Genomic DNA, 7,071 nt, shown 5'->3' with positions numbered 1-7,071 from the left:
GGCCGATTCTAGAGTGACAGACTCTTATATTTATATTTAGAGATACAGCACTGAAACAGGCCCTTCGGCCCACTGAGTCTGTGCCGACCATCAACCACCCATTTATACTAATCCTACACTAATCCCAGACGTCTGCAAACGCGACATGAAGTCCTGTGACATTGATCACAAGTTGTGGGAGTCAGTTGCCAGCATTCGCCAGAGCTGGCGGGCAGTCATAAAGGCGGGGCTAAAGTGTGGCGAGTCGAAGAGACTTAGCAGTTGGCAGGAAAAAAGACAAAAGCGCAAGGGGAGAGCCAACTGTGTAACAGCCCCAACAAACAAATTTTTCTGCAGCACCTGTGGAAGAGCCTGTCACTCTAGAATTGGCCTTTATAGCCACTCCAGGCGCTGCTCCACACACCACTGACCACCTCCAGGCGCTTACCCATTGTCTCTCGAGATAAGGAGGCCAAAGAATAAGAAGAAGAAGACACTAATCCCATATCCCCACCTTCCCTATATTCCCCTACCCATACTAGGGGCAATTTATAATGGCCAATTTACCTATCAACCTGCAAGTCTTTGGCTGTGGGAGGAAACCGGAGCACCCGGTGAAAACCCACACGGTCACAGGGAGAACTTGCAAACTCCGCACGGGCAGTACCCAGAATCGAACCCTGGTCGCTGGAGCTGTGAGGCTGCAGTGCTAACGACTGCGTCACTGTGCCGCCCTAATATTTTAAGCACCGCCCCTTATACTATGCAGCCATTAATCATTACTTGTACTCCGCCTGAAAGGTGGAATTGAACCACTCTGTTGTTAGACAGCTGTAGGTTTGAAGCCTAGACCCCAGACCACTGAGACTCATCCAGGCAATTCCACAGGTGCTGCAGATAAAATTGGTTGTAGGGTCTGTTACACAGTTGGCTCTCCCCTTGCGCTTCTGTCTTTTTTCCTGCCAACTGCTAAGTCTCTTCTACTCGCCACTCTTTAGCCCTGCCTTTATGGCTGTCCGCCAGCTCTGGCGATCACTGGCAACTGACTCCCACGACTTGTGATCAATGTCACAGGACTTCATGTCGCGTTTGCAGACGTCTTTAAAGCGGAGACATGGACGGCTGGTGGGTCTGATACCAGTGACGAGTTCGCTGTACAATGTGCCCTTGGGGATCCTAGCATTTTCCATGCAGTTCACATGGCCAAGCCATCTCAAGCGCCGTTGGCTCAGTAGGGTGCATATGCTGGGGGTGTTCGCCGCCTCGAGGACTTCTGTGTTGGAGGTACGGTCCTGCCACCTGATGCCAAGGATATTCCGGAGGCAGCGAAGATGGAATGAATTGAGATGTCGCTCTTGGCTGACATACGTTGTCCAGGCCTCGCTGCCATAGAGGACACAGGTTTGATACACTCGGACTTGTGTTCCGTGTCAGTGCGCCATTTTCCAATTCTCTTGGCCAGTCTGGACATAGCAGCAGACACCTTTCCCATGTGCTTGTTGATTTCTGCATCGAGAGACAGGTTACTGGTGATAGTTGAGCCTAGGTAGGTGAACTCTTGAACCACTTCCAGAGCGTGGTCGCCGATATTGGTGGATGGAGCATTTCTGACGTCCTGTCCCATGATGTTCGTTTTCTTGAGGCTGATGGTTAGGCCAAATTCATTGCAGGCAGCCGCAATCCTGTCGATGAGTCTCTGCAGACACTCTTCTGTGTGGGAGGTTACTGCAGCATCGTCAGCAAAGAGGAGTTCCCTGATGAGGACCTTCCGTAATTTGGTCTTTGCTCTTAGACGGGCAAGGTTGAACAACCTGCCATCTGATCTTGTGTGGAGGAAAATTCTTTCTTCCGAAGACTTGAACGCATGTGAGAGCAGCAGGGAGAGGAAAATCCCAAACAGTGTAGGTGCGAGAACACAGCCCAGTTTCATGCCACTCAGGATAGGGAAGGGGTCTGATGAGGCACTGCTATGCTGAATTGTGCCTTTCATATTGTCATGGAATGAGGTGATGATACTTAGTAGCTTTGGTGGACATCCGATCTTTGCTAGTAGTCTGAAGAGATCACGTCTGCTGACGAGGTCAAAGGCTTTGGTGAGATCTATGAAAGCAACATAGAGGGGCGTCTGTTGTTCGCAGCATCTCTCCTGTAGCTGGCGAAGGAAGAACAGCATGTCAATGGTGGATCTCTGTGCTCGAAAGCCACACTGTGCCTCAGGGTAGACACGCTCGGCCAGCTTCTGGAGCCTGTTTAAAACAACTCGAGTGCTGAACAGGGAGATTCCACGGTAGTTGTTGCGGTCACCGCGGTCACCCTTGTTCTTATAGTGGGTGATGATATTGGCATTGCGCATGTCCTGTGGTACTGCTCCCTCGTCCCAGCACAGGCAAAGCAGTTTAAGGAGTGCTGAGAATATAGAAGGCTTGGCACTCTTGATTATTTCAGGGGTAATGCCGTCCTTCCCAGGGGCTTTTCCACTGGCTGGAGAATCAATGGCATCACTGAGTTCTGATTTTGTTGGCTGTTTGTCCAGCTCCTCCATGACTAGCAGAGACCGGGCTGCATTGAGGGTGGTCTCAGTGACAACATTTTCCCTGGAGTACAGTTCTAGGTAGTGCTCCACCCAGCGGTCCATTTGTTTGCTTGTGTCAGTGATCGTGTCCCCTGATTTAGACTTTAGGGGGCGATTTTCCTGATGTTTGGCCTAAAAGCTCTCTTAATGCCATCATACAGTCCTCTGATGACTGCTAGAGTTATGTACCTATCACACCCTCTGCATCACCGACTCGTTCTTTCATACTAAACCATGCCACCAGGTTTAATGGAGGCGCCCAAGATCACGTCGTTGGCACCAGCTGGACCTCATCGTCACAAAGCGAGCCTCTATAAACAGCGTCCAAATCACACACAGCTTCCACAGTGCGGACCGCGACACCGACCACTCCCTGGTGTGCAGCAAGGTTAGACTCAGACCAAAGGAGCTGCATCACTCCAAGCAGAAGGGCTGCCGCGCATTAACACTAACAAAATTTCTTATCCACAGCTGTTACATAGGTTTCTATATGGACTTGTAAAAGCCCTTCAAAACACTCCTGCAGGGGATGCAGAGACCAAGTGGGCCCACATCGGAGACACCATCTATGACTCAGCAATGACCACCTATGCAAACGTGAGAAGCGAAATGCAGACTGGTTTCAATCTCACTTTGAAGAGCTGGAACCTGTCATAGCCGCTAAGTGCACTGCATTGTTTAACTACAAGAAAGTCCCCAGCGAGTTAACATCCATAGCACTTAAAGCAGCCAGAAGCGCTGCACAAAGAACAGCCAGGCGCTGCGCAAATGACAACTGGCAACACCTATGCAGTCGTATTCAGCTGGCCTCCGACACCGGAAACATCAGAGGAATGTATGATGGCATTAAAAAATGATGTTTTAAAAATTAGCTGTTTCTTAAGAATAAATAAATAATTAAGTCTTTGTGGGTTACTTTCCCGATGGGTGAGGTATCCTAGTGTGAAAATAATCAAATGCCTCTCAAAGTCTTCACACGGATTTGATGAAAGAGTCCTTCAGTAGATAGGCATTTAAAACACTTTGGGTGCAGCAGGCACCAAGACCACCAGCGAATTCCAGTAAATACAATCAGTCAAGAGAGATTCAATCTTGAAGCAAATACTTCCTGGCTTGGAAGTAAAGAAAAAGGGTTTTGCTACCTCCAGCAATACAAATGGTCTCTTCAAAAAAAAAAAGGCTTTTTTACTCCTTAGGCAATTAACATGGCCTGTAGCTCCTCATAGAATTTCTGCTGAGAGAGAATAGCCAACTCTTTTCTTCAGTAGCACACCTTGGCTGGAGAGTCTCTCAAAACTGGTTTCAGCCGGTTTTTACACAGTTAAGGGGAAACATTATACCATGAGAACACTCTCTCTCTCTCTCCTGCTGTCACCTAGGTAACAAAATGCAGCTGGCACACTGTGCCTCAGAAATCCAAAAGTTTCTCTCCCTCTCTTAAAGGTACACTGTTTTTAAAGGCTGTTTTAATCCGAGGGGAAAATAAATACAGTTCCGTGACAATATATTTTTAAGGACTCATATTTAAATTGTGGAAATGGACTCATTTGGAAGCCTGAAGAAACACAGGACTTTGTTTTTTTTCACTGGGGTCATTGAAAGGATATTTGACTGAAAACACTTACTGGAAGAATTAAAGAGTACTAAAACAACCTGTACTGGAGACCACCTGCCTTAAGATAAATAAACAACAGGAACCTTGGACTAAGGGGAGATGTCTACAGAGAAGCCACATGTCAATTGGCTCTGAAGCGCTTTGGGATGTCCTGAAGTCAGGAAAGGGACTACATTTTGTTAATACTGAGGTGGGAGGAGTGCACTATCTTTTCTAGTCCTACTTCTCCACAGGTCACAACATGTATGCGGGGAGCTGCAAAGTGCTTTTTTAAAGTTGGAAAAATTTTTGCCACCAGGGGTTTCGCTGCAGTACCATTTGCCTGATCATTTGGCTGATTCTCTGAGCGCTGATGCACTGTCAAGAGGTGCTGTCTTTTTCGATGAGGTGTTAAATTTGCTCTCTTGGGTGGATGTAAATGATCCCATGGCACTACTTTGAAGAGCAGGGAGTGTACTGGTCAATATTTATCCGTCAACTAACATCACCAAAACAGAATATCTGGTCATTATCACATTGCTGTTTTGGGGACCTTACTGTGTGTTTCTTATATTAACACAATGACTACATTTCAAAAGTGCTTGAAATCCCAAACTATGCGTCTATACCAAGAGAGAGAAGGGGATAACAATAATGAAAGAGAGAGAATAGAAGAGTGGAATTCGCAAGTTCAGAGTTAGTCCCTTCTAGTGCTATATGGACCTTAAACAGCGAGGTTTCATTTTCAGATTAAGAAAGAAAGATTTGCATTTCTACAGCATCTACAGCACCTTGAGCAGGGCAGCATCCTGCAGCACTACAATGGGAGGGTCAATCTAGGCTACGTACTCAAGTCTCTGAAGCGGGATACGACCCCATGATTATCTGATTCAAAGGTGAGAGTGCTACCACTGAACCACAGCTGACACTGACCCTATGCCCATGCTTTCATCAGGGAGCCACAGTTCAGCAACATGAGTTGGGGATAAGGCTACAATACTGTAGCACAAACTGACCAGAAGTTTACAATTGGTGCATAGGCACAACAGTAGGTAATTCAGCCCCTCCAGCCTGTAGGGCCAGTTAATTAGATCATGACTGATCTGTATCTCAGCTCTGTTAACCCAATTTATCTCCATATCCGTTGATGTCCTGACCCAATGAAAGGATTGCTGAAATTTTTCTTATGATATTACAACCAGTAGCAATAATGAAGAAGAACATTTTCAAAAGACTTGTCAGATTTGCCTCCAGCACTCAGCGCTTTGTTCCTGAAAGGGTTAATACATGCAAATTATGTAAGGTGCTATGAATGCAGCCAATGGGTGACTGAAGATTCAAGGTTGCAAATTGGAACAAAAGTGCTTTTCAATAAAGATTCATTCTCTGCAAACCCAATGTGTAGTTTGATCCTGACACAGCTCCATTGTGGGAATAATGTCAACGGAATGGAAATGCGCGTTCGATATTTAATGATGTGAATTTAACAGTTATCATAATGTCATTTTATCCATGAAATGCGATTACTTCCACTAAAGGAGCTTACATTTTTGATTGCAGCAATTGCTATTTAAAATCACATTAGAGCAAAAGAATTGTGTTTTGGAAAAAAATTTTTTAATCTGAATCTTTTGGAAATTCAGAACGATATCCCCAATGCTCAGCAGGGTACAGATGAGCCACGTGATGTAGTGATGAGATGTTAAGACAAGAAAGCTTCAAGGCTTGATCCCCAGTCTAAGCTGAGTTATCCATTCTCAAGCCAAAGCAGCATTGAGCACCGGCAGTGTTATAAACTGGGATTTTATCCAGGCAGCGGGGGTCTTGACTTCTGGCAAAAGCTCCACCAAGAACCCCGCGTCACCCATTCTGTGGGAGGCATGCCGAATCAAGTGCCAAATTGGCACTTAAGTGGACAGCAGCGAGGGCTTCCATGGGATCAAGGACCCTGCGATGGAAGTCCCACCCTCTGAAAGCTGCCAGCCAATCAGAGGCCAGCAGCTGTTTAAGCAGCAACACTACGGAGGTGGTTGGCTGCTGCTGGTAGAGCACCAACCCGAGGCTCAGGAGCAGCGCTGGACCCAGGCCACAGGTAGGTCAGGGTGGGAGGGGCCCTTGGGGTGGGGTTCGCGGGGAAGGGGGTGTAGGGGGGTCGGCAGCAAGGGTGGGGGGTGGCTCTCAGCGGCCCCCTCCTTCCTGGTGCCGGGTCCCTCATTCAGGCACTAGGCGACTTATAACGAGGGACCTCCCACCCCAGGCCGGTAAGCAACTCACAGTTTTTCCTGCCGTGCTTCACTTAAGGGCCTCAACTGGCGGTGGAAGGGAAAGACATTCACAGACCTTCCCGGTCCGGACTTAATTTCGGCGGAAGCAGGAAAGTGGCAGGGTTTCCCCCTCACTACCATCCCGCCCGATTATATGCTCTGCCCGCCACCAAACCCGCCCCAGGGAAAAGCATAAAACTCCCCCCATAGTCTCCCAGCCCTTGGACATTGAGAGGACAAAATTTAGTCAATTGTTTCTCACTGACAAAAGAAAGACTTGCATATATATCATGCCTTTTACAACCACCAAACCTCTCAAAGTGCTTTACAGCCAATGAAGTACTTTTTGAAGTCTAGTCAGTGTTGCAATGCAGGAAATGCGACAGTCAATTTGCACACAGCAAACTCCCTCAAAAAGCAATGTGATAATGACCAGATGATCTGTTTTTCAGATGTTGATTGAGGGATAAATATTGGCCAGGACACCAGGGAGAACCCCCCCTGCTCTTTTTCAAAATAGTGCCACGAGATCTTTTACAGCAACCTGAGCAAGCAGATGGGGCCTTGGTTTAACGTCTCATCCGAAAGATGGCACCTCAGACAGTGCAGCACTCCCTCAGTACTGCACTGGATTGTCAGCCTTGATCACATGATCACTAGTG

The 7,071-nt window shown here is 47.3% G+C and overlaps 1 non-coding gene across 1 annotated transcript; it reads right to left on the bottom strand.

Annotated features, from left to right (window-relative positions):
- Positions 1 to 770: 770 nt before the first annotated feature.
- On the bottom strand, positions 771 to 857 carry trnastop-uca (transfer RNA opal suppressor (anticodon UCA)). Its single transcript has one exon. It is a non-coding gene; the product is annotated as a tRNA-Sec (tRNA).
- Between the last annotated feature and the right edge of the window lie 6,214 nt (positions 858 to 7,071).

The sequence above is a fragment of the Heterodontus francisci genome, chromosome 15 (genome assembly GCF_036365525.1).
Source record: "Heterodontus francisci isolate sHetFra1 chromosome 15, sHetFra1.hap1, whole genome shotgun sequence".
In the NCBI taxonomy this organism is placed as follows: domain Eukaryota; kingdom Metazoa; phylum Chordata; class Chondrichthyes; order Heterodontiformes; family Heterodontidae; genus Heterodontus; species Heterodontus francisci.
This window is presented reverse-complemented; position numbering and strand designations above follow the sequence as displayed.